At 40.9% G+C, this 25,926-nt stretch overlaps 1 protein-coding gene across 1 annotated transcript in view; it reads right to left on the bottom strand.

Moving 5' to 3' along the window:
- The window catches only part of LOC6549942 (fl(2)d-associated complex component), a 35,863-nt gene extending 31,883 nt beyond the window's left edge, over positions 1-3,980 (bottom strand). The window contains exon 1 of the mRNA XM_026982672.1: positions 3,810-3,980. The gene's annotated coding sequence lies outside the window, so the exon portion shown is untranslated. The remainder of the gene's footprint in view (positions 1-3,809) is intronic.
- Positions 3,981-25,926: the final 21,946 nt, after the last annotated feature.

The raw sequence follows: 25,926 nt of genomic DNA, 5'->3' as shown, positions 1-25,926 counted from the left end.
GGGCCCCAAACTCAATCAAAAATCCATTGCAGGAGGGGGGTCAAGCTCGACGAGTTTTCCAACTTCATCAAGATAGAATGCTGTAGTCAAAATGTGAAAAAATACCACAACATTTTTTAAAAGTGTGGGCGTGAGAGTGTTGTTAATTTAAAAAATTTTTCCAAGTTTAAATGCAGTGTTTTAGAGAATTGCGCCAGAAACATTTAGAGGTATGCCACTTCAAAATCCGATTACGATAAGCTGAGTTATGGAGGTTAGAACTTCAGTTTTGGGGCATTTGTTAATTTTTTTGAATTTCTACAACATCATACATCAAAAAAATGACAAAAAAATTAAAAAAAAATAAATTTCTAAATTTGAATGCAGATATTTAGAGAATTACTCCAGAAACATTTAGAGGTATGCCACTTCAAAATCCGATTAAGATAAGTAGAGTTATGGAGGTTAGAACTTGAGTAAAGCTCAAAAATGTTCTTAAATTTATACATTGAACTATTTAATCAAAAATATTTTAAAATAGGTATTATTCTTCTGCAAAAACCAACAAAAACACTGCTTACCAGTTGTGCAACTCAATTTGCTGGCTATATTATTTCTAGCCACTCCATCAACTAAACGTGCTCAGTGTCTACAATGTTGTACGGTTGCAAAAACCCGTGATTTGTGCTTGATAATGTTGTACACCTGTTGGACAAACCAGGTGCTGATCGCTTGTATGATGAATTTGCATATATTGTCAGCTGCAGGCAGCTAAATGTGCAACATCGAGTGTTTCACAAAGTTAGCCGAAATGGCCGGACATAACTTTAACAAGAAAGATACTTGTTTATTTTTCTAGGGAAAAGCTGAAGATTCCAAGAATAAACGCAATCAATCCAATCCAAACAGCCAGCCATTTTCCCTGCCACTTTGCATTTAAAAGACTTCATATATTTTTGGGAGTCCATCAAGACTTTCAAAGACCCAGCCCGGCTGGTTATCTCGTCTCAAAATTCAAAGGCCATACAGAAAATACAAAAAACAATCATTTAATTAACAGACAACACAAAAACGCAAAGGGAGTTGGGAATTGAGGCCGCCAAAGCTTCCGCACGCCATAAAATATAATTTCTCAAATTAGTTGTCGCCTCTGAAGAACTATATCCCACTCTTTCTCTCTGTCTCTTGTTTTTTTTTTATCTCGCCCCCCCACACACAGCAGGGTGTTAACTTTCTAAGCTCTCAAGATTTATTTTAATTTTTACCTTTATGTTTTCGAGTGTGCACATAGATTTCCATATAGAAAGTAAATGGAATTTCGCAGTATTGCCGACGTACTTGCTAATCATTTGTATGCCAAGACCCACATACACATCTCCATTCATGAATGTGTGTGCACAACTACGACCTACGAGCAGCCACATCGCATTGTCAACGGGCAATCAGTGAAAGTTAAATCGAACAATGCATCTGCCTTTGTCGGTCCCCCAAGCCGCCTCCCCCACCCCTCCCATCAGTGCTGCCCCGTTCCCCCGCTCTGCGCCCTCTGCCCCCGGGGCACCAGTCACTCGCACCTGTGTGTTGGATGTGGCTGCTGCAGGTGCCATTGTTGTAACTTCACACTCCACGCTCCCGAGAAGAAAGTGAAAAGAATCTCGCCGATCAGGGAAACACACGAAACATAACTTAAAAGCGTACGCTCACGCACAAGAGTCAGTCAAAAAAGAAAATAAGAAAACAAGAAAAATGGCAAAGGGCGAGGTAGCATATAGTCGATTTAATTAGGGCCCAAGCGAATCAGACGCCCAGCAGCAACACAGTATCAGATTTGTTGCCATAACATTTAAAATAATGGTCCAAACATGGAGTGTCATACCTCGCCGAGCTTGTTTTTTAAATCCAAATCAATTTGCATTTAAGTTGGGAAAAACTTTTTTTTTTTTTTTTTTGCAAATTTTAATGATGTTACCGCCTTACACAAAATGCGAAAATTTGGTCAAAAAATAATTTTGCAATGTCCGTCAAAAAGTGATAAGGTTAGTTACTCTTGGTGTCGTAAATTCAGAATTTTTGCTAAACATTTTTATTTATGTAAAAAAAATCAGTATTTTGACATAATGGCCCACATATGGAGCCTGGGGAGTCAATTATACCCCTTGAATCATAAATCTCTTTTTTTTAAAGTCAAGGGCCCATAACGCGTTTATCAAAGTCAAAGTGGTTTGATTGGATAATTTGATATAAGTAATTCGTGGCGTGCAATTTGGCGTGTTCTCACTTTAAGCACCATTATCTGCGGTGAACATTTGCATCTGTAAGATTTCGCTAGTTGAGTTGGTTGCACGACTAAAAAGATCAGGTAAAACTCAGTTGACCGAATGATTTACTTGACATATCTTCTCGTCTGCAATTGCTTGAGTTGCCTGCAATGATGAATATAATAATGGAAATGCATATAGAGCATCAGACGCTGCAATTTTCAGTGTGGCATTAAATTCCAGGCGACTTCAGCGAAGCGCAAAGACAGCAGCTAGATGATATGAGGAAAAATCGGGGCGAGGGGCCAAAGAAAAGCTTAAAATGTTGGAAAACTCGTTTCGTCTCGGCCAAAAGAAAAATGCAGATAAAAATAAATAACGAAAACGAAAACTGAATAAGAAATGGCATCTTCTAGGGCAGCAGCGAATATGTATGTACCCTTAAAGAAATCATGATACGGTTCCCTTCAAATCGCTTCAAAAGATCAAGTTTGAATGATACTTAAGATACTTCGAAAGATACAGTAAAATTCTAATTCATGAATTCGTCTAACTTCATGCTACATTTAAGTATTTTATTTATCCAAAGTATTTTTTGAGTCTTAAATGTATTAAATAAAGGGTAATTATTTTATTCCTAACCAAAAGTAACCAACTCTGGTGAAATAGGTGAGACGAGGAAAGTCGAGGCCCCAGCGCGTCCAAGAATTTTCCTAGCCAACATCTTGATTGTGCCTACATCAACTGGGTCTGCGGTCCCCTTCGAGCCCCTCGAAACTTGATTTCAGCGTTGTTTATGAATTTGTTGGCCATCAGCAAAGGCAGCAGCCGCGGCATAACACAGCCACTGCAAAACACTTTTGGCCAGGCCTGGACTAAGGCCCCGTAGCTGAATGCTAAGACCTGCCTGATGATGCTGAGCCTGGGTGAATGGTCAAGTCATAAATAAAAGATCTCCGGCCAGCATTCTGCAGATGTTGTCTCTTTAATTACCCCCAGCACACATCGCAGATTCTTGCGAGCGGTGAGCACACACGTTTAATAGACCAAACCTAATGTGCAGCCAGATGATGGTTCTTTCGCAACGTCTTCCAACGTCAACCAACTTAAGCTGCCTTTCTATGCGATTCTCACAGAGCTTAGCTAATAGATGGCAGAATCTCTTTAGATTGCATGGATTTGCCAAGGGGACTTTACAAGCTCCATGTTATAAAGGTCTTGGTTTACTATCAATCTTAAGATAATTTTTCCCAGTTCTTAGAACTCATGCTGCAGTTTGACAGCGTTTCAAAATAAAGCCAATTGTCTTTGGGTTTTATGTTTGGCATATTTTCACATATTTTCACCTGCTATTCTACACAATTTCCCTCACACCTGGTGACCTTCCATCCGGACCACTGCCCCCCAGCTGCACTTTCATCTCAAGGGTGACCCACACTCACACTCTGAAAGAAAGCTCTCTCACGTGCTTATATACTCGTTTAACATTGAGATCGCTCTCATCTTTTTATAGACGCCAAATTGGCATGGCCAAAATAAATGTGAGCTGTGTTTAATTTGCCGTTAACTTACCTCAAAATACTATGCTAATATTTTAATGTCTCGTTGATATAGAAATTTTTATAGGCTAGTAGACAGCCAGCACTTTGGTTTGATTTAAACAGAAAAAAAACACAAAAAAGGGAATGTTTATAATGATTGTTAAGTGATAAAAACAACCAACTTCTTTGAAAGACGCGCATAAACTGAAAATTAATAACAAAAACAAAAACACGCGAGAGAAAGAGGAGAAAATAAATGTGTTGAATGGGGCGTAAAGAGGGATCTTCTGAAACCGGTTTTTGTTAAACTTTTTATGAGCTTTTCACTAATTGTAGCTTGTTTTTTAGCGCAACTGAATAATGCAATGTTTAAAATGTACCACTTAGTCGAGACACAGACCCCTGAAACAGAAACTGAACGAGGTTTCGTTGAGTTATCATCAAATCCACTTTTAGTACATTAGCCAAGAAATAAACTAAAATGCTTTAGCTAAGACACCAACCATGATACATATTGTCTATGCAAATCTTTAATTTTAAATTGACTGAATAATGAAAGAAAAAATGTTTAAAAAGTACGGAATCATAATTTTGTACCCTACGAGTAACGGATATACAAATGTCGAAAACCCATGTCTTATTATTCTTGATACAATTTTGTGTAACTTATTTGATCATTTACTTATTTCCGAATACCGCCAAATTTGGTATAGATTTTTGTAATATTTTTTATTTGTGTGCCCCTTATTACAGATAGTTTCCTTTTTTGTTATTGTCATCCAATGGTATTTGGTTATTTAATTTTATGTTTGCACTTGCATTTCGAAGTTTGAATTGAAATTATGATTTCATTTCGAGCTTTTCCTCCCATGTTCTCATGCAAAAATATTTTCATTTTTAACATTTTTAACTTTCTGCCATGAAAATGATAAAAGTTAGTCAATTTTTTGTGCGCGATTGCAAGGATTGTGTGCCTGAGGATGCTTCGCTTGAAAGTTTCGAATGGCACACAGATACGCACACAGATACGCACACATACAGATACAAAAAAATACCCGCGGCTTAGAGCTGCGCAAAGTCAACCAAAAACTATGAAATTTCTATCTGGGATATATGCATGCATGCCAACTACAGTGTGCCCTGGAAGTTCATAAATTTTACTGTGAATCTTTATTTTTACATATGTATGGACGACCGTAGAGCCATAATCTTTCAAAAATAAATATAGTGTTGTCTCAAAAAATTTCAAAATAACACACATAGCTGTTCGTCTTGCGGAGACTCCACTGTTTTTTGTGAGGCCATTTGTGCGTTTCAAGTGAGGCTCCGCAAGCGAATGCCGGAAGTTGCCTTTCGAATGCAAAATGCAAATTTAAGGAAAAGGAGTACCGTATCAACCGTGGGTCGGGGGGCTGGAGGGCGATAAGGACACGCTGATAAACGAACTTGAACATTTTTTGACAGTTGTGCGTATAAATCTTGAAATGTTTTAATTTGCTCGCGAATCGATTTAAAGCGCACAGCACACTCGCTGCCCCAACAGCAAAGTGCAAAAAACGCAGCGAAAAATGGCAAGACAAAAAATGGTTAAAAACGCAAAGAAGCGTAGAGCAAATGGCAACGTAGTCCAATGCGGCAAGCAACATCGTTGCGTATGATTTATGAATGACATTTCAGCTCTTCAATACCCTGCTGCAGTTCTGGCAATGCTGAATTCTTAATGACTTAGAAACCAAAAAGTTATAAAAGGACAGAAGTTCGATTCATGCATACTTTTAAGCAGCTTCAAGTGTGTTTCCAGCACAATACACGTATGCTTAAATTTGTTTTCTTACTTGAAACTCTGTACTACTTGAAGTACAAAAAATACTAGGGTATTCTAGTGGTCGACCTCCTAGTGAGCTGTTTTTTCGTTGTGTGTGGAGCATCGCGAATTAGCCAAAAGCCGTTGCCAATCTCAGTGTCCAGTGCCCAATGTCCACCGTCCAGCTGTCCAGCTGTCCAGTTGTCCGGTTGTCCGGTTTTTGGTCATGGTATTGGAGCTGGAGCTGGAGCTGGAGCAGGAGTTGGGGTGTTTACCTTTAAAGCGTTGCTGGCTCGCCATTTTTTTTGCCTGGTTCTGGTGATTTTGATTTCGGCCTCGCTTTTGTTTTCATTTTTCCACTTGCGGCTCGGCTTCAGCACGCTGTCGCTTTTTTAGTGGACCAGTCAGAGTCACCAGCCCAATCTCAATCCGAGTCCCAATCCCAATCCCAATCCCAATCCAAATCCGAATCGCAATCCCAATAGCAATCCCAATCTCAGCCAGTCGCCAGTACCAGAGATCCCGATCCAGGGCCAGGCAATTCCATATCATATTTTTGCATTGACCCCGGTCCGCAGTCGGTTTTTTGCTCTTGGCGTTTATAGATTGAGTACTTTATCAAAAAAACGAGACATCAAAGCGTATATCATGTCAGCTGCAGACGCAGGGCCAGGGATCCCCCTCCTTATTTTCCTTTTTCCCCTTTTATTTTTTGCCTTTTTTCTGGCTCTGCGTTTTGCGAGCCTGGGGATTGCATTTGCATTCTGCCTTTGTCCCGCTGCCGGGAACCATAACTTAGCCAATGGCCCGGCTTGGGCGCCATTTTGTTTATCTTTGTCGCAAAGGAGTCGATGCCCCACAAAGTTGGTCAAACGGAGGACCAGACTGAAGCTATATCTGCAGGAAGTGGCAGCTTGAAGGAGATATGATCTGAAAGGTCGATAGATTAGCTTTGTGTGCTAGATACGAGTGTGTAATCAACGACTTAAAGAGGTGTAGTTCGTGCGTATAAATTTAAGCGACTTTGGCTTTCTGTAAGGGTATTTCCATCACACCATGCCCTGGAATCCCAGCCTATCGAACGGCGGGCATCGCCAGTGACTCAGTTCGGTTTCTGGCTCGACGACTGCTCCCATAACGATTCCCGTTCCGGCGATCCGATCTCTCGTGATCATGGTACATTGGGTTTCGGTTTCCCAAATGAGTTGCAGCGGGCGAGTGGCGATGAATGGATCGTCAGAGCGTTCGAGTCGCTGGTGCTGCCATGAATGGACCGCTTTTGTGTGCGGCTACAGTGGGCACTCCCAGCCGACGAACGCGGAATGCATTGTATGTCTTCCTCAATGATATCAGCCACTTTCAAACCACCTCTTTTGCATTTCTAGGCAAAATTTAATGATTTAAAATACGTTTTAGAGATTCTTGTAATATATTCTTAAGGGGGTTCCACTCTGCAGAGGGTTCTGTCACTCGTAGGCGTCGAAATCGGCTGCCAGTCATCGAGTGGGATCGTTTTCCCCACTCTTCCATACTTTTTCCAGTTCCGTGGCCTTTTCTTTGGTCTATCAAGCGTGTGGGTGGCATAAAATGGGGTGGAGCAATGTGCCTGTAAATTAAGTGGAGTTTGCTTAGCTTTCTGACGAATTTATTTTGCAGCCAAATGGAAAATGTCATCCGTAATTAGCATAATATTATGACTATGTCTTAACTAAATCATTTTAAAAGCAGCTAAGAAAAATGTTGCATATTTAAAGCCGATCTTTAGCCCACCAGATCGGCACAAATACGGTCCGAATCGTACCGTTGATTAAGCCTGATTTATTGGATGAACCGAAAGCATTTACACATTTGTTAACTTTGACGAGCAGCCAAACAAATCGCTCTATGCAAATGATGAGCGTCGAGCGGAAACGGAAAACGAATTGCAGGCCAAAATGAGAAATGCCACAGATGGAATGAATTCAAGTGGACCTGGAACCGGACCCGAATCTGTATCTGTATCTGCATCTGCATCTGTATCTGTATCTGAGCCTGAACATGGAGCTCAGCCAAACTGATGGCACCGAATCACATCAGACAGTTTCAGCCAGTCAGCCAGTCAGCCAATTAATATTTTGTTAATTTCGTTTTAGGTTCCGTGGCTCGTGTCTGCATTTAAAGGTATTTTTGTTTGCATAAATAAGCGGACGGACGGCGGAGAACTGGCAAACGTCAAAACTTTTAAAATTTCAATTTCCGGTGCAACGGCAAACGGCCAAGATGAATATGGTGATGGCGATGGTGATGGTGATGGTGATGGGACGAGGCCCGATTTCATTCATAAAAGGGATCTGAATCGGATCTTGGACCTCGAACCACGGACTCTCTGGCCTCCAAATGGACAGAAGAGGAACGAGCAAATGAGGATCCTTCATCGGGCGACGGGGGAAATTAATTTTATTTTGATATTTGCGCAACAAATTCGCTGGCGAAATTATCACAACAAGTTATTTCTCAGTCGCAGCAAACAAAAAGCGTCAAATTTATCAAAAGTGACAGGCGTGAGGAAGGGATTCGAGTTCGGATTCGAGGCTCAGAATCGCATAGGTGGCATATATGCCCTTTATGCATGTGTCAGTTGCGATATATGTAGCCTTGGCTGGCTGTATTTGCATTCGCTTGAAATTAATCAGAAAACTTGGCGATTTTCAAGTCCAGTTTCTTCGTTCTCGATTTCGATTTCCTGCTGTGTGAACTGAAAGGCTCATGGATGTGTTGATTTTGTGTACTGGAATGAAATTGCAGCTCTGTTTTCGAGGCGAAGGGTCAAGTGATCTGAAAATCTGAAAATCAAAACATTTTAGCATTGGGTGCATTGCTGCAATTTAAATCAGCCGTTTTAATTTGGGCGCTATCTAATCGTGACTTTTTAGTTGACAGTCCTTTTTGTTAATCATTTTGCGAAGTGCCTTTAGCCTTCCGTTGCTTTTCCATTTCCTGTAATTTCACGAAACACATCTGTATATTTTATGCATTTAAATTCATATTTTTTGTTCAACCAAAGTCCGTATTTGCCTCGGTCGTATTTGCTGTGTGTTTCTGTTTCAAATGTGGCGTACGCAGAAATTATTTTAATTTTCAATAAAAATGCAAATATTTTATTTATAATTTTGTGCAAAAAAATGCGCACAAACAAATACGCATATATGTACATATATGCGAATGTAGATTTCCATCATCAATATTGTGCGAAGCCCACACACACGGAATAGATATTTTCCGAAACACAGAGAGCTTTTTCCGAGCGCTAATTTTTCCCACACATCTCAAACATATTGGGGAAAATGTTTTCTGGGTTGTGTGTCGATGATGTGGCGACAATTTGGCGGCTGCTGTAGTCGGGAAAAAAATTAAAAAACGTCGGAAAATGGAAAACTGACGGGCCGTCAAACTGACAAACTGACAAACTGACGAAACAGAAGCATTGACTGCAGCCTTGTTAAACATATTTCCCCTGTCACCCGAGGTCAGGCTTCTGATTCGAGTTTTCCGATCGAGTTCCGGGTACATCAGTTATGAAAAAAAACCTAATGTTGTCTGAAACTAAAAAAATTCTGGTGATTGAAGCATTGAATGCAGAAAGCCTGACTTATTCACTTGACATTGCATTTGAGATATAAACAAAGCAAATGTAATAATTAATATTCATAACAAGATTGTCATTTAGGCAAACTTCCCATAAACTTTACGGTCCAATTTTATACATTTAAGGCAGATTTCTCATGCTAAAAATGTGGCAAGAGCATTGGCAAGTCAAAAGGGATTCTGGTGGACTTTTTCAATTCTGTCATGAAATGCATTTGATGTGCATATTTAATAATATTTGTTTATTTATTTTTGACTGCCTCTCATTTAGTTCTGGTTGGGGTTTTGGGGACCTGGCTGATTGTGAAATTTTTACGCTCACTAAACTGTCAACTGCAGTTTGGGTTTCGCTTTCAGGCTTTTGTACGTCCGCATCAAAATGCAATTTTCAATTAAAGGCAAGAAAAAAGACATACTAAAAAAAAACAAGTCATACTCAGAACGCCAACAGTAGGCAAAAAATTATAACTTTAACTTTAGCTGTCAAGGGCAATATAATTATAGCTATAGAGCGATTAAAAACGTTTCAATCGCAAAGTTCCTGTTGAGTTTCAGCCTAGTGTTATCATCACATGTAGTAATTGAGTTCTTGATTCATTTAAATGAACAAAAGCTATAGGCCTGCCATTCAACTACTTTAGATCATCTCATTTACAATCCCCTCTGGCATTTCTGTGGGTGTTTTGCGCCGTGGACAAACAAATTGCCAACAATAAGTCAGCGAAATTGAGCAACAAAAGCGGGAAAAGCAAAGGGCCAGGTAGACGAGGTGAGATTGAGGTGAGGCCCGGCTTAAAGAGCTCGTTGCACATGTAGGATATGTGGCACGTATGTACATATGTATCTGCATAATGAAAGCGAGGGCGGCAGCAGTTGTGATTTAAGATAACCATCGCTGGGAAACTGACAAGCGGACAAGCGGACAAGCGGACGGAGTGACGGCTTGATGGGTTGACAAAGTGACAACCCGCACTTGCCACTGGAACGCGACACTTTCCACACGGGACAACCTGACAAATGATGATGAGATGGGACCCAGTGGCTTGCACTGACACCCCGCACCCCGGCATCCCATCTCAATCCGAAACTGAATCCGAATCGGAATCAGAAGCTGCAACTGCAACTGCAACTGCAACTGAAACAGAATCGAAAAAAGACCCTGCAAATTTTTGTGGGCTGTCGTTGACACTTCGCAGCTGCAGCCGAACAACTGCGGTCGAAATAATAGCACTTGTGCTGTGTTAACTAACTGCACTTGGAACAAATTCAAAGCTGTTCCCTAGAATGTTCAGTAAAATACGATAAAGTGGGAACTATAATCATCTTGTTACACATATATACAACATAATTTATATGATTGTTTTAGAGCACCCATTGCTCGCATTTGTGGACAGGGCACAGGTAAAGCCGCAGCTACAGATACAGATACAGCCTGTGATTCCGATTCCGATACCGATTCAGATGCGGATACAAAGTGCGACCTCAACAGATGGACCTCACACTAAGCCGTCGGCTTTGCAGCAAATCCACTCGGCATTCAGCGGTCGCACTTCGCACCTCGCACCTCGCACTTCTCGCCCCTTTGTCCCCGATTCGGATACGGATCGAGGGACATATTCAGGTGCAAGTATATATATGTGCATATGCATATGTGCGGGGCATTGGTTTCGTTTTCAGTTCGGCACCGCAGTTCATCTGCGGCTTTGTGCGGTGCTTAGTGCGCCCTTTGTTTTCGCCCACTTTCCATGGGTTTTCATAATTCCAGGGCCCGACATATCCTCACCTCGCCAGCCAAGAGTAAGGGCTCAATGAAAACTCCTTTTTTGGCTGCTGGCGGGCAACCCTTTCGAGGTGACTTTTATTGCCACGACTGTTTACGTTTTTAGCGCGCATTTAACACTTCATTAAATGCATCGACTTTCCACGAAGGACTGTTGGCTTCTCACGTGCCACTTGCTGCACAAAGTGCAGGAGTTCTTGCCTAATTTATTCAGCACCAAGTCATATTTTGGGGTCCAGATTTACCTAAATCATTGAACTAGAATCGAATCTTTTCGGAAGTCAGAAGCCTTGGTGATCCGAAAAGTTAATCACATTTACAATATTCCATATGGCTAATCTCGCAGCCCAGGGCCGCAGGAGGAGCGCGGGGATGAGGTCCTTGGAACCGGAGGTATATCCCCCAAGTAACTGGCAACAAATACAACAGCAACAGGACGAAGCGAGCACGCATCAACGCACTTGAGACTGCCAGTGAGCTAGACAAGGACGCGTGAGGAGGAGCATGACACTTTGACCTGCGGGGGATGCTGCGTGCTGCGTGATGCGTGCTGCGGGTGGAGCAAGAGGGGCGGCACTGGCTGGGGGGCGGGGTCGTGTGTGTCAAGTGTCAAGTGTCGACGGCTGACGGACGCAAGTGTCAGCCATTCCAGATGGAGCGACAGGGACAGAGCGAGGCCATTGGGAGCCCTTCGACTGTCTCCTATTCCACTGCAAGAAATTACTGGCTATTCTGCTGAAACGAACAGAATTCCCAAAAAGGATTTGTACTTCACACCACGTATTTACAGTGTTGGAAAAGGTAATATAAACAAGAATCGCTCCTGGATGTAAAACAAAATTACTAATTATGTATGAGTGTGTGTTTTTTTTGCAGTGTGCCTGGGCTGCTGCTTCGCCTCCTGGTGCGGCGTCTGTGCTCCTTCGTCCGTGTGTCTGCTGCCGTCTCCTGGCGAAGTCACAGGTCACCGCCCATTGTGGGCGGGATGTCGGTTGTCCTGCGGGGCTGGGACTCGGATTGGGATTGGGATTGGAATTGAGAATGGGATTGGGATGGGGATGGGCATTGGGGGTTTTTGGGCTGCGTTTAGATGGCTGCCGCTGCTGACCATGGCAACCGAAATGGCGATGGCCACGCACACGAGCTCAAGTAATCATAATAAAGGACCAAGAGGAGCTTTTCCCGCTGTATCTGTATCTGTGTGTGTGTGCGGGTGCCTGTGTGTGTGTGTGTGTGTGTGTTGGAAAATCTTATTTCACGCTGCAAACCACAAGGGAACGTGCCAAACACCGCAAGCAATAAATGAGACGATGGCGACGAGCAGAAAAATTGCCACCGAGCGGCAGGACAACGACGACGACGACGACGGGCGAAACATGGTGACATTGTAATAATTATGCCAAAGATTATCCTTAGACCCGTCGTACGCACACACACACACACGCACACACGTATACAGCCAGGGAGAAACTCGAGGAGGATATTCGAGGTGTGAGGGCGGCGACTGTTGTGCCGCAGGATATAAGGATATAAGCGGCAGGACAACGACAACGACACCGAGGACGAGGACCAGGACGAAAACGAGAACGACAACGACAACTACGACGACAGCTCGACGATGTTGCCAGCCGCGAGCAAGCGCGTTAAGTAGATGAGCTTCAATTTGTGTACCGCCCCCGCCACCGCCCACTCCCATTATGCACTCAAAAAAATGAGGTTAAAGGTGAGGTTGAGGTGCCTAAAATGAGGTTAGTTTCATTTATTCAAACTAACATGTATATTTTTATATTTCTGCAGCGCCGAGTTGAAAATTTCTTATTCATCTTGATGATACTCCATTTTTTTCGAGTGTACCTGGCCTCTGCACTTCCTCACCTCTCGCTTTGCCTGTTTTCCTGTGGTCCCTTGCGTTGGGCGGATATCCTGTAACCAGATTTGCCCTATGTGATTAAGTAAGTCATTGAGATGGTCTCGGCCTCGATAAGCCGGGTTGACCTGACCCCTCACCACCTTATCCTTCCCCCACCCCCGCTGCTGCTGCTGCTGCTGCTGTTGTTGTTATTATTATTGTTGTTGTTGCTGCCGTTGTCACGCTTGTAAGTTGTTGTTGCCCGATGATGACGATGACGATGATGATGTGGCCTCCTTCAGCCTTTTATCACCTCCTGCATCTTAAAGTTTGCAAAACAAATGCGAAAAAATACTAAAATGGAAATAGAATTTTTTGCATCTCCTGTTTTAAATTTTTTTAATATAACTTTTTGTTGCCAAGGCTAATTAACGCGACAGCCAATACGCGACCGTGAAAAAACTTTATAAAAAGCAAGAGATATTATTTCTATGCCTTCATGGGTTGTTTAGCAGCTAAAAGTGGCTTGTTTTACCAAAATATTGCAGCAAAGGTGATTCAATTTGGAAAACATTATGTGCCCTGTGTAGTTACTCCCTTAAGTAAGGCGGAAAATAAATTTTACGAAAGCCTTCGAATGTTGTTTTGGTATGCTGCCCCTGCAATCCGCACCGTCGAAACCAATTTCGCGACATTGTGGGCGTGTCAGCCAAAAGCTCGTGACAAAAAGATGGACAGACAGGCAAACAAATGTCAGACAGGCAGGACCAAAAGGGCGGAGGCTCCTCACCCACGGTACTTAAAGTTGAGGGGGCGTGGGAGGTTGCGGTAAACAGTCTAGAGCCGCACAGAAAAAAAAACTAGCGTTCTTAAGCTTTTTCTTAGCTGATACTCATTCGATGCCCAGTGTTTTATGCTACCAACTTAAAAAAGCCACCCATATCACTTTTAGGCAGATATACAAAAATTTTAATTTTTTGATTATTTTTGAACTATTTTTTCATCAAAATTTGAAAAAAAAAAATTGAAAAAAAAAATTTTCAAATTCGAATCCAAATCGATTGGGATTTAAATAACAAGCTCAGCAAGGTATGACATTCAACATTTGGACCATTTTTTCGAATGCTCTGATCAAAATACTGATTATTTTTACACAAAAAATCAGAAAAACGATTTATGTGAAAAATTACATATTATCGATTGGTTTTTTTTGTATAACTTGGCTAAAAATGATCATAAAGAGGAAAGAATAACTGTTTTGAGTAGCTAATTACCAAATCGAACCACCCCTATCACTTTTTGACCGATTTTGGGAAATTCAATTTTTGGTCAATTTTCGCATTTTTTGTAAGGGGTAACATCATCAAAATTTGCGAAAAATGGCAAAAAATTAGCATTGCCATTTTTGAACACAGTTCGATTGGAAATTTAATTACGATCGCAACGAGGTATAACATTTCAAATTCAGACAGTTATTTTTAAAGTTGTGTCCAAAAAACTGAATTTTTAATGCCCGAAATCCGAAAAAACGGATTTCGCCAAAATTCGAAATATTTCTAATGGGCATTTTAATGATAACTTGGCCAAAAATTGTCATAAAGACGAAAGAATAACTGTTTTGAGTAGCTAATTACCAAATCTAACCACCCCTATCACTTTTTGACCGATTTTGGGAAATTCAATTTTTGGTCAATTTTCGCATTTTTTGTAAGGGGTAACATCATCAAAATTTGCGAAAAATGGCAAAAAATTAGCATTGCCATTTTTGAACACAGTTCGATTGGAAATTTAATTACGAGCTCAACGAGGTATAACATTCCATATTCAGACAATTATTTTTAAAGTTGTGTCCAAAAAACTGAATTTTTAATGCCCGAAATCCGAAAAAAACGGATTTCGCCAAAATTCGAAATATTTCTAATGGGCATTTTAATGATAACTTGGCCAAAAATTGTCATAAAGACGAAAGAATAACTGTTTTGAGTAGCTAATTACCAAATCTAACCACCCCTATCACTTTTTGACCGATTTTGGGAAATTCAATTTTTGGTCAATTTTCGCATTTTTTGTAAGGGGTAACATCATCAAAATTTGCGAAAAATGGCAAAAAATTAGCATTGCCATTTTTGAACACAGTTCGATTGGAAATTTAATTACGAGCTCAACGAGGTATAACATTCCATATTCAGACAATTATTTTTAAAGTTGTGTCCAAAAAACTGAATTTTTAATGCCCGAAATCCGAAAAAACGGATTTCGCCAAAATTCGAAATATTTCTAATGGGCATTTTAATGATAACTTGGCCAAAAATTGTCATAAAGACGAAAGAATAACTGTTTTGAGTAGCTAATTACCAAATCTAACCACCCCTATCACTTTTTGACCGATTTTGGGAAATTCAATTTTTGGTCAATTTTCGCATTTTTTGTAAGGGGTAACATCATCAAAATTTGCGAAAAATGGCAAAATATTAGCATTGCCATTTTTGAACACAGTTCGATTGGAAATTTAATTACGAGCTCAACGAGGTATAACATTCCATATTCAGACAATTATTTTTAAAGTTGTGTCCAAAAAACTGAATTTTTAATGCCCGAAATCCAAAAAAACGGATTTCGCCAAAATTCGAAATATTTCTAATGGGCATTTTAATGATAACTTGGCCAAAAATTGTCATAAAGACGAAAGAATAACTGTTTTGAGTAGCTAATTACCAAATCTAACCACCCCTATCACTTTTTGACCGATTTTGGGAAATTCAATTTTTGGTCAATTTTCGCATTTTTTGTAAGGGGTAACATCATCAAAATTTGCGAAAAATGGCAAAAAATTAGCATTGCCATTTTTGAACACAGTTCGATTGGAAATTTAATTACGAGCTCAACGAGGTATAACATTCCATATTCAGACAATTATTTTTAAAGTTGTGTCCAAAAAACTGAATTTTTAATGCCCGAAATCCGAAAAAAACGGATTTCGCCAAAATTCGAAATATTTCTAATGGGCATTTTAATGATAACTTGGCCAAAAATTGTCATAAAGACGAAAGAATAACTGTTTTGAGTAGCTAATTACCAAATCTAACCACCCCTATCACTTTTTGACCGATTTTGGGAAATTCAATTTTTGGTCAATTTTCGCATTTTTTGTAAGGGGTAACATCATCAAAATTTGCGAAAAATGGCAAAATATTAGCATTGCCATTTTTGAACACAGTTCGATTGGAAATTTAATTACGAGCTCAACGAGGTATAACATTCCATATTCAGACAATTATTTTTAAAGTTGTGTCCAAAAAACTGAATTTTTAATGCCCGAAATCCAAAAAAAACGGATTTCGCCAAAATTCGAAATATTTCTAATGGGCATTTTAATGATAACTTGGCCAAAAATTGTCATAAAGACGAAAGAATAACTGTTTTGAGTAGCTAATTACCAAATCTAACCACCCCTATCACTTTTTGACCGATTTTGGGAAATTCAATTTTTGGTCAATTTTCGCATTTTTTGTAAGGGGTAACATCATCAAAATTTGCGAAAAATGGCAAAAAATTAGCATTGCCATTTTTGAACACAGTTCGATTGGAAATTTAATTACGAGCTCAACGAGGTATAACATTCCATATTCAGACAATTATTTTTAAAGTTGTGTCCAAAAAACTGAATTTTTAATGCCCGAAATCCGAAAAAACGGATTTCGCCAAAATTCGAAATATTTCTAATGGGCATTTTAATGATAACTTGGCCAAAAATTGTCATAAAGACGAAAGAATAACTGTTTTGAGTAGCTAATTACCAAATCTAACCACCCCTATCACTTTTTGACCGATTTTGGGAAATTCAATTTTTGGTCAATTTTCGCATTTTTTGTAAGGGGTAACATCATCAAAATTTGCGAAAAATGGCAAAAAATTAGCATTCCCATTTTTGAACACAGTTCGATTGGAAATTTAATTACGAGCGCAACGAGGTACGACATTCAATATTTCGACCATTAATTTTCAAGTTGTGGACAAAAAACTGATTATTTTATGACGGAAAATCGGAAAAACGACTTTTGACAAATAACATTAACAAACTTTGAAAAAAATGGAAAAAATTTAGAATTCCCAAACGTGAATATAAATCGATTGGGATTTAAAAAACAATCTCAACGAGGTATGGCATTCCATATCTAGACAACTTTTGCCAAGTTTGGGCCAAGAAACTGCTAATTCTGCGCAGAATGCTGGGAAAAGGACATTTAGTTTTTCCCAATGCTTTTTTGGCGCTGTGTAGGCGGCAGTTGGTTGGCTAAGCTGGTTGGAGTGTCAGCGGTTATGCCATGGCCATAGTTTGGCTGTCTCTCTGTTGGTTTGCTTGTTGATTTGTTTGTTTGGGCGCCCCAATCCCCGAATTTTCCGATGGCCAAGCCCTCAAGTGAAAATACAGGGCAAAAAACAAGAGAAAAATGTGAAACAAAAAATAGAAGCGAAGTGAACTGAGTGACATGGACACGAAACTAAACTGACACTTCAAACGACACCAGCAGCGGCAGCAGCGTCGGAAAATGGGAAATGCCACAGATATGAGCCCCGGGAAAATGAAGCGGAAAAACTCATCAACATCAAATTCAAACCAAAAGTCAAGTCAAGTCACCAAATAACATACACCGAAATTCCTAAGCCACAAAAAACTCATTTGTATTTCTACGAAGGAAAATTGAATTTCCTTTCTCCCTTTCCGTTTGCAGCCTAATTAACTTGCGACAACAAAACTAATTTGTGCTTCATGGACACCATTTTGAAATCGAACAATTTTTGAAGTTTTTTCTCTCTACATTCATGGATTAATTATTCCGTCGGCATAAATCCGATATTAAAATGATGTACTTTCATTAAAAATATGAAGATTGTTGGAATACTAAGTTCTCATCAGATGCACAAGAAATAAAATATGAAAATGCAACTCCAGTTTTAAATTGTCCCATTACTTCGAGTTTAAGAATCACATTTATGCCAAATTGAAAGCTCTCCATTTGGCTTCTAGTGAATTTAGTTTTAACCGAACAATTAATCTCCTATAAATAATTACACAGTGATTATTTTCCATTAAGCAGGCAAAATGTTTTTTTAATAATGACTTGAGTGCAACGCGGATTGCTGCCATCTTTTTGTATAAATCATGCTTTATACACAGTTTTTGGTATCCTGCTCTCTTTGTGTTGGTTTGACATATATCAAGGCGTTGCCACGCCCCCTTCGGCCGACCAGTTGGCAGTTGGCTTCTGTTTTGTTACTCAATTCTGCAGGTTTTCTCGTTTCTCGCCTTGATATTTTCTGCCGTTTTTATTTTGGCATTTAATTACAGGGCAGTGGCAGTAACCTTGGTCCGGCCAGTAGCAGGTATTATCCCCAGTTTTACCTTCGCAACATCTTGGCATCGTTCGCGTGCCGCAGCGATTAGATGCATCCGAAAGATACGCGCACGTTTATTAGATTCCATTAACTGATTGCAGCCCCAGTCGCCCAGTGAATGCCATAAATACTATGCCATGCAAACATATACATACCTATATATATTGTACATACATAGCATATGCATATGCATATTTCAGCTGCCACGCCCCATTGTTGTCGGCTGGCTTTCGCACCCGTCAACGCCCACAAACAACACTGGCCTATCGAAATCTATTCAATTAAAATGCAAAAGTCATAAATCTCGTAAATTATTGCGTTTTAAATGGCCACCATTTTTAGTTTCGGGCTTAGGCGTGCAATTTATAAATATGTTCGCTGATCGATCGGCCATCGATTAATTGTGTCCATTATGTCGGCATAGTTTTTCCACTGCTTATCGACAGCGACTAATTGACAGCCGCAATCTGTACAAGGTATTTCAAAACTATCAGCATGACAGCGGAATATCACAATTTATTCGCACAGCCCATTTAATGGGGCTGTAATTGCCCGAATCAGTTAGATATTTGCACTAATTTGTACATATTTGGTGAATAGTAATATTTTCCCTAGGAATCTTGCCTCATTGCTACGCTTTCAAAAATAATACTAATAAAAACGATAAACTTCTTTTGCAGAACAATTCTGCAACAAATTGAGCTGAAACCAATTGGTACATCGATGCCACAAATTGTGCAATTCTCGCTGCATGTTTAATTTATATAGGAAAAGTCAGATTCAATTTAAAGTAAGGTATGATAGAAAAACAGAGAAAAAAAGCATTTAATAACTTTAGCAGCCTGAATGGTTTTGTTATTAAGTAATATAGTAATTACAATTTAATCCCAAGCGTTCGAGCACACGAACATTATGTGTGTCCACGGTGTGGAGATGTGTGTGAATTACATATTGCATTTACATATTTTGCACTTTATAGGTATAAAATCCCCTTCCGCTCTCCCCAGCATGTTTTTTGAAACGATCGAATTGAAACAGAACTCACTAAATAAATTTAGTCTTGAATGCAATAGTGCACAACTATTTAATGGTTAGTTTCTTCAATTCTGGTTCTGTAAAAATGGTACGAGTATTAAGCAGCGCCAATATCATCAGCAGCTCGAATAAATTCGATGCTCATATATGCATATATTAAATTGCTTAAAAATCCAAATATTTACTGAGCCACGCAGCGTAAAATTATTATTATTATTATTATTATAAATGTGCAATGTTCGGAGCGGCAGGAAAAACAGAAATAAAAATAATTGCAATGCGAAAATTACTAGAACGTCGTTATACGAACCAGGTCTACCTCCTAAATTAATATTATAATTCATAAACTAGTATCAACACTTTACTGCCATTGCCATTAGGTTTACCAACACTGTAACTTGGGAATCATAAGGGGAAAACAGGGAATATAGTTAATCGTATTGAATTGTAATTGAGCTACATTTAAGCCACAAGTCCGCTTTCGCAATTCGAGTTAATCCTTTTGACGAGCCATCAGATAAATTCCAGGATATGGCAAACATAAAAAACAGCTACAAAGTTGCATTGAAAAAACATGGCAAAAACATGTAACATGCATAAATATGTTTTTGTTTGCCAATGCTTTTTTTTCGCCGCTCGTGCTCCTTTTTTTATTATTATTATTATGATGGTTGCTGTTGTTGTAGTTGCTGTTGTTGTCGACACCATCAACAACAAAAAGAGTTGGCCATTGTCGCCAGTTGTCGTTAATTCAAATATTTTCGCATACACATTTTTTGTAACCAGCGCAGTCCTTTTTTTATGGCCATAATGACAAAATATACTTTTGCCCATCAACACGATGCAGTTAAAGACGAAAAAAATTGTATTAAAATTGCTGCAAATATGGATAGGTGCACACGCCTGTGTAGCTATAATAAATATTGTATAAAATCGACATGGCCAGCGGATATGGCGAAATGCAAATATTTTATAGGAAAAAGTAAACACGCTCGAAATTATTGCAATCATTTACGTTTGACGAGGTTTTTGTCCACTATCCCAGGTCAGAGTTGATTGATTTGGTTGAACAAAACTACAGTCTTCAATGGACGGCATATTTGTGGCATTTATCAAACTTTAAATATGGCTACTCACTTGAACCAAAGAGCTGGTAACATGGGTTATTAATTTCTACGTATTTCGGTGCACAATTAGCTAGAGCGCAGATATTCGTTTCGGAAATCGAGCACATTTTTGGCTTATTTTGATCCATGAATTAAATTGATCGATTTGCGCAAATGGCGCTTGACTTCCTCCATCATCAGCATAATGCATGAATGAGTGGATCATGTTTGGCACAGCTCTGGCTTTAGCCTACGTTTTCTTCTGATTTTCCCGATCCAAACAACATCGAAGGGGAGGCAACACTCCACTGACATAATCGAGACAACGACCAGGAGTTGCTGCTGCTGCTCCAGCTCCTTGGTCCATTGCAATTTCGTTTTAAAAGAAAAATTAACGTGAATTATAAAAAATAACTTGAAAACGAAGCGGCGAGGAGCTGAGCGTAGTGCAACCGGCAGAACAACAACAAATAATTGGTAATCTTGCAGATATAATGATAATCACAACAGCAGCAGCAGCCAGTTCCCGGCAGCCACTTCAAAAAAAAAAAACAAAAACTAAAAATAAAAGCAAAAATCCAGAAAAAAGAAAAATAAGCAAAAAATGGAAAAAAGCGAAGCGAACTGAACTCAACGTGCACTGAATGTCCTCATTGAAGTGAAGGTACAACAAAATCGCAAAAATAAAACCAGAAGGATAATTCTTTTGGCCGAAGCCCAGCGGCAGATACACTACTAAAAAAAAGGCGAAACAACGCATTTTTTAAAGTAATGTGAGAAACAATTTCCCCTAAAGCAATCTTCAAGCCATTCAAAGATAGGGAAATAAATGCTGTGCGTATTACATTTAAAAACAAAAAACAGAGAGTAGACTTGCTATTTAAATCTGATGCAGAAAAGAAACCCTATTTACTTAAATAATATAAATTTTTTTAAATGTTACTTGGCTTGACCAACTCCGCCATTTAGAGAGTATCGAAAATATAACTAAAATGTAGCGGAAGAGAAAATGGCAATGGCCATTGAACAGCAGCGGCAAAGCAAACGGAGCTGCAACTTGCAACGTGCCCGGTCGCCCGGTGCACTGGAAAAAATATCTATAGCATATGATAATAATATTACAAGTTGTCCATTGGCCGCAGTTTAAGTATTTTAAATATTCTAGATATTAAATCAGATCTGCGTTTTATATGGAATCTCATTAATCTGTTGGCTGCTGCTTTCCGCAGTGCAGCTCGAATTGGATCAGGAATCTGGAGCCAGGAGCCAGGAGCCAGGAGCCTGGGACCTGTGGACCGGGCTTATGCCCACACCCACCTTAGCCGCTCTGCCCTCTCTTTCGGCTCGTCTCTATCTGTCTCTATCTCGCGTTGCGACCGCGTTGCTACGTGAGCTGCACACGCGGCGAGATTACCAAAGTCCGGCGGTCGGAAACCGAGAATAGAGGTTGAGGTTGAGGTTGCGGTTGCGGTTGCACCTGAAAGCCGGCCACTCGCAGCAGAATGTGGCAAGGCGAAATAATGCAAAGGACGCTCAAGCTCCGCAATACCGTGGATCTTTAAATTTCAATATATGAAAATATGCTCAGTACAGAACATTACAACACAGATACATTAAATTAATATCAAGCAATTAGTTTAGTTTATTGAGCAGTATAGCTTGTTGCAATCATACATTTGAAGAGTGTGCAAGCGAATACTCTTTGGCATACCCTGTAATGGAGATTCAGAAAAATGTGCTGCAGCTGAAGTGGAAGAGGCCCGGCAACAAGAAGAACAACTGCAGCAATTGCAACTTTGTGGCAGATAGAAGAAGTGCAATTCAAACGCCCCTCCCCCTGTGGCACGCCCCCCGCCCCACCGCCCCCCCCCGGCACCCCAAAGCCCCCCTCCAAGCGAAGAAACTTGCAGCCATTGAGCAGGCCGCAGCAGCCATAAACATAATTTCATATCTGGCAAGCCCAGCAGCATATAAACTATATACGTATATATACCTGTGATCCCTGCCCCGCCACCGCCCCCTCCTCCGTTTCGTTTCGGTTCTTGTTTTTTGTTTTTTGCTGCGGGGGGAGTGGCGCGAAATCAAAATAAAACGATGGGCGTTTATCGTTATGCGAGCTGAATAACTTCTGGAAGTTTGTTTTCTATCCCCGATCCCAGTCCACTTCCATTGCGCTGGACATCGGACTCGGATTCGGATGCGGATGCGGATGCGGATTGGGAATGGGTTTTCGGATTGGAACTGGAACTTGAGATTGGCCTGGCAGTGGCCTCGACTTCTCTGCTGGGCCAAAAGCTGCTTTGATTTGTCTTCACTCGCCACGCTTCATGTTTTATTTGTGGTATATTTTTGCATTCACTGCTGCTGTTTTCCCATCGTTTATGCAAAGATACTTTTGCATTTTGAGTGCTTTATTCAAGTTCCTGCCCCTACTTGGCATTAGCAAAAGTAATGCCATATATATCTACTACTTTGCCAGCTGACCCTCCTGAAAAGTCCTCATTGTGTGGCAAAGATCGCAGGAAAACATCGGCGTGCAATTTGTACGGCTTGGCTATTTATGTTCTTTTGTTTTTTCGTTGTTTTTATTGCCTTTTATGTTTTTGGGTCATTATGCGAACTGCGGCATATGATGGCAGCGATGGAACCGGCTGACCGGCTAACCGGCGAAGCGGCGATAAAGAGGGGATCCGTCGGTGTTAACCTGCAACCACCTGGGGCAGACTTTTCATTGCCTGCTGGCGGTGTTCGGCGTTTTGCCTAATTAGCTTTTCGGTGCGTGCGCCATTTGGCAGGTTGCCAGTGCTGCTGCCCTCGTCTTTTATATTTTTCTATGTGATTTTGAAAACTTTTTTTAAGTATTTTTCTTTCATATCTTGCTGCTGCTGCTGCTGCTGCCGCTGCTGCTGGTCTAATGAATTTTCAATTGTTAGTGCCTCGTTTACGAGGTGTCCCGTGGCGTCGTCGAGCACTTTGTTGCGTAACCCGGTGCAGGGGTTCTCGGGACGGGGCTTCGTCGTTAACCGGCCCAAGCGACGACGACTGCTGGCCAAAACTCTAATTACAAATCACAAATGGCTAAAACGCTCCGAAATGGCCCATAAAAACGGTAGCCAGTCGAGCGCATTACGCAAAACGTTGCCAGCGATGCGACCAGCAGCAGAGCCACAACACAAAGCCGCTGAAGAAAATGAACAAAAAACATATTTTTACATATTCAGAGAGCAACATTTGCATTGTGGGCGGGGAAAGCGGGGAGGGGGAGCGGGCACATAAGCGGAAAATTGAAAAACCCACGGGCGATCGTCAGTTCGCTAGTTCCCATTGTAAAATACTACGATTAGTGCGGTTGGGGAAAATATTCTATAGATCCATCTTAAAGTTGGAAAAGCAGCTCAAATGTTCATTACCAATCTTAAATTCTTAAATTGACCCAAAAGTTTATAATTACCCCAAGTCAATTGAAGTTTATGTAGGTACTGTACCTATTTTATCAGAGTCTGAGTTTCTTAAGTTTGCTGCTTTGCTACAAAATATGGTATTATATTGTATAAGCTATCCCTGAAGTTGGATTGTCATAACTAGATGTTAGTACGTTGGTCGCCGTGAAGCGCTCTGTTCACATTGTTGTACGCTTATTACGCATACGCCACGGTGGTGCTGTAGTTGCTGCTGTTTTGGATGTTGCTGCTGCTGCTGTTGCTGCTGCTGCTGCTGCTGCTGCTTCCGCTGTTGCTGCCCCGACACGACGACGCGTCGGCATCAAATCACAAATGGCGCCAGTCCGACACAGCAGCAGCTGTCGGGGTGAAAGAGTCAGATAGAAGGAGACGGAAAGAGAGGGAGAGAGAGTGCAGGAGCGAGAGGGCAACACAGGAGGGGGGGCGGCATTTCACATCACATCACTTCGCACGTGACCGGCGGGTTGGGGCGCAGCTTTTGGTCAAGTTGAAATGCAAATTGCAACTTCCGTTAAATTGCAGCAGCTGTACAGCTGTGTAGGCTGCACAGGGAGAAAAGACGTGTACCTAAGCTATGCAAAGTGATACTACAAAAATACAATGCATGGATTAGTTTAGGGCGCAGCTAAACTGAAAAACCCTGGATAAATCGTAGAGTTATTTATTGTTTGTTATTTAGCCAGAGTTATTTTGTCCAGTGCACAATATCGAAGGCGAAAGACAGAGGCAGACATTCATTGAGCTCGGTCCTGCTGCCTTGGATTTGGGTTTTTCAGTTCTGGTTGTGGCATTCGGTTTCAGTTTCGGTCTCGGCCAGTGGCGGTGGCAAATGGCGTTGAGTTGCACCTTCAACCTTTGGCCAGCCCGCCCCTTGTGGGCCCTCCTGCCCCATCCAGCCCCATCATGCCCCAATGCAAGCGATTCACCTGGCAGTCAATCACACGTAGGCAGCTTCTGCTCGTCAGGCCCGTTGATGAATTATGGCCATGGAGCTCCGAGCTCCGAGCTCCAAACTCCGAGCTCCAAGCTGCAAGCTGCAAGCTCGTCTCTTTGTGGCCTTTGTGCCACCGTTGGTAGATGGAGCTGCTATTGCAGATGGAATTGCAGTTGGAGCTATGTGTGTCTTCGATACCCTTTAGTTCACATCTCCTTTGGGCTGTGGGGTCGCGAAAAGGAAAAGGCAGCTGTGAATGGAAAAGCAATTACCGCAGAAGTGGATTCCATGGGCTCTTGGCTGTCGTGGCAGAAGCGAATGCAAATTAAGTGGGATATGATGTATCAAGCTCGAGACTTCGTGTTTGAGGCCCATCAAAAAATCAGCGCATCTAGCAAATCAAAAGCGGGTTACATAGCCTGAAAATGCTGCATTAAATCAATTAACAATAGGAATTATTACTTGCATTAAATCGGAGCCACGTTCTTTTTTATTCATTGAAGGAGATATATTTACAGCTGCAGACAGTCATATCTATAAAGATTTATGGACTTGTTGAGACTTTTAATGCCACGGTGAAGCTATTAATGTCCTTGAATATATATATAAGCTCCTGTGTATTTCTGCTACGTACTGGCTTGCCACTTGATTTATAGAAAAAGTTGCAGCCAATAAATGTCAACATAAACTTGTGCTATCCCCTCGATGCGCCGTCTCTTTCGTTTCGGCCATTCGCCGGCTCGCTCTGGCCGAGGTTCAGTGGCAAGCAACATTTTCTAATTACAAAACTAACATTTACAATGTAACTCGAAACAAGAAGGACGAGAGCGAGAGTCGCCGGCGATGAGAGCGGTTAAATGCAACAAGTTGCATACACAATTAGCACAAGGATACAGCAGCACTCACACACATGCACACTGCAGGAGCGCACTCACCAATGCACACAGATACTGTTGCCACCACACACACACACACACACACTCTGACAACGGAAATCCCTTTGGGCCGTGGAAGCGTCTGTTTAACTTTCAAGTGGCGTTCTACGATACTCATAAAATTTCCTCCAGGTAATTTTCTGTCATGTTTCGGCTGCATGCGTGTGTGAGTGTGTGAGTGCGTTGTGTGTATGTGCGCATTGTTCCACTGGACTTTCCACTC

This window comes from Drosophila erecta, unplaced genomic scaffold, assembly GCF_003286155.1.
Source record: "Drosophila erecta strain 14021-0224.00,06,07 unplaced genomic scaffold, DereRS2 tig00000152-arrow-arrow-pilon, whole genome shotgun sequence".
Classification (NCBI taxonomy): Eukaryota; Metazoa; Arthropoda; class Insecta; order Diptera; family Drosophilidae; genus Drosophila; species Drosophila erecta.
Note: the sequence above shows the minus strand (reverse complement) of the source record. Positions and strands in the feature narration are given on the sequence as shown.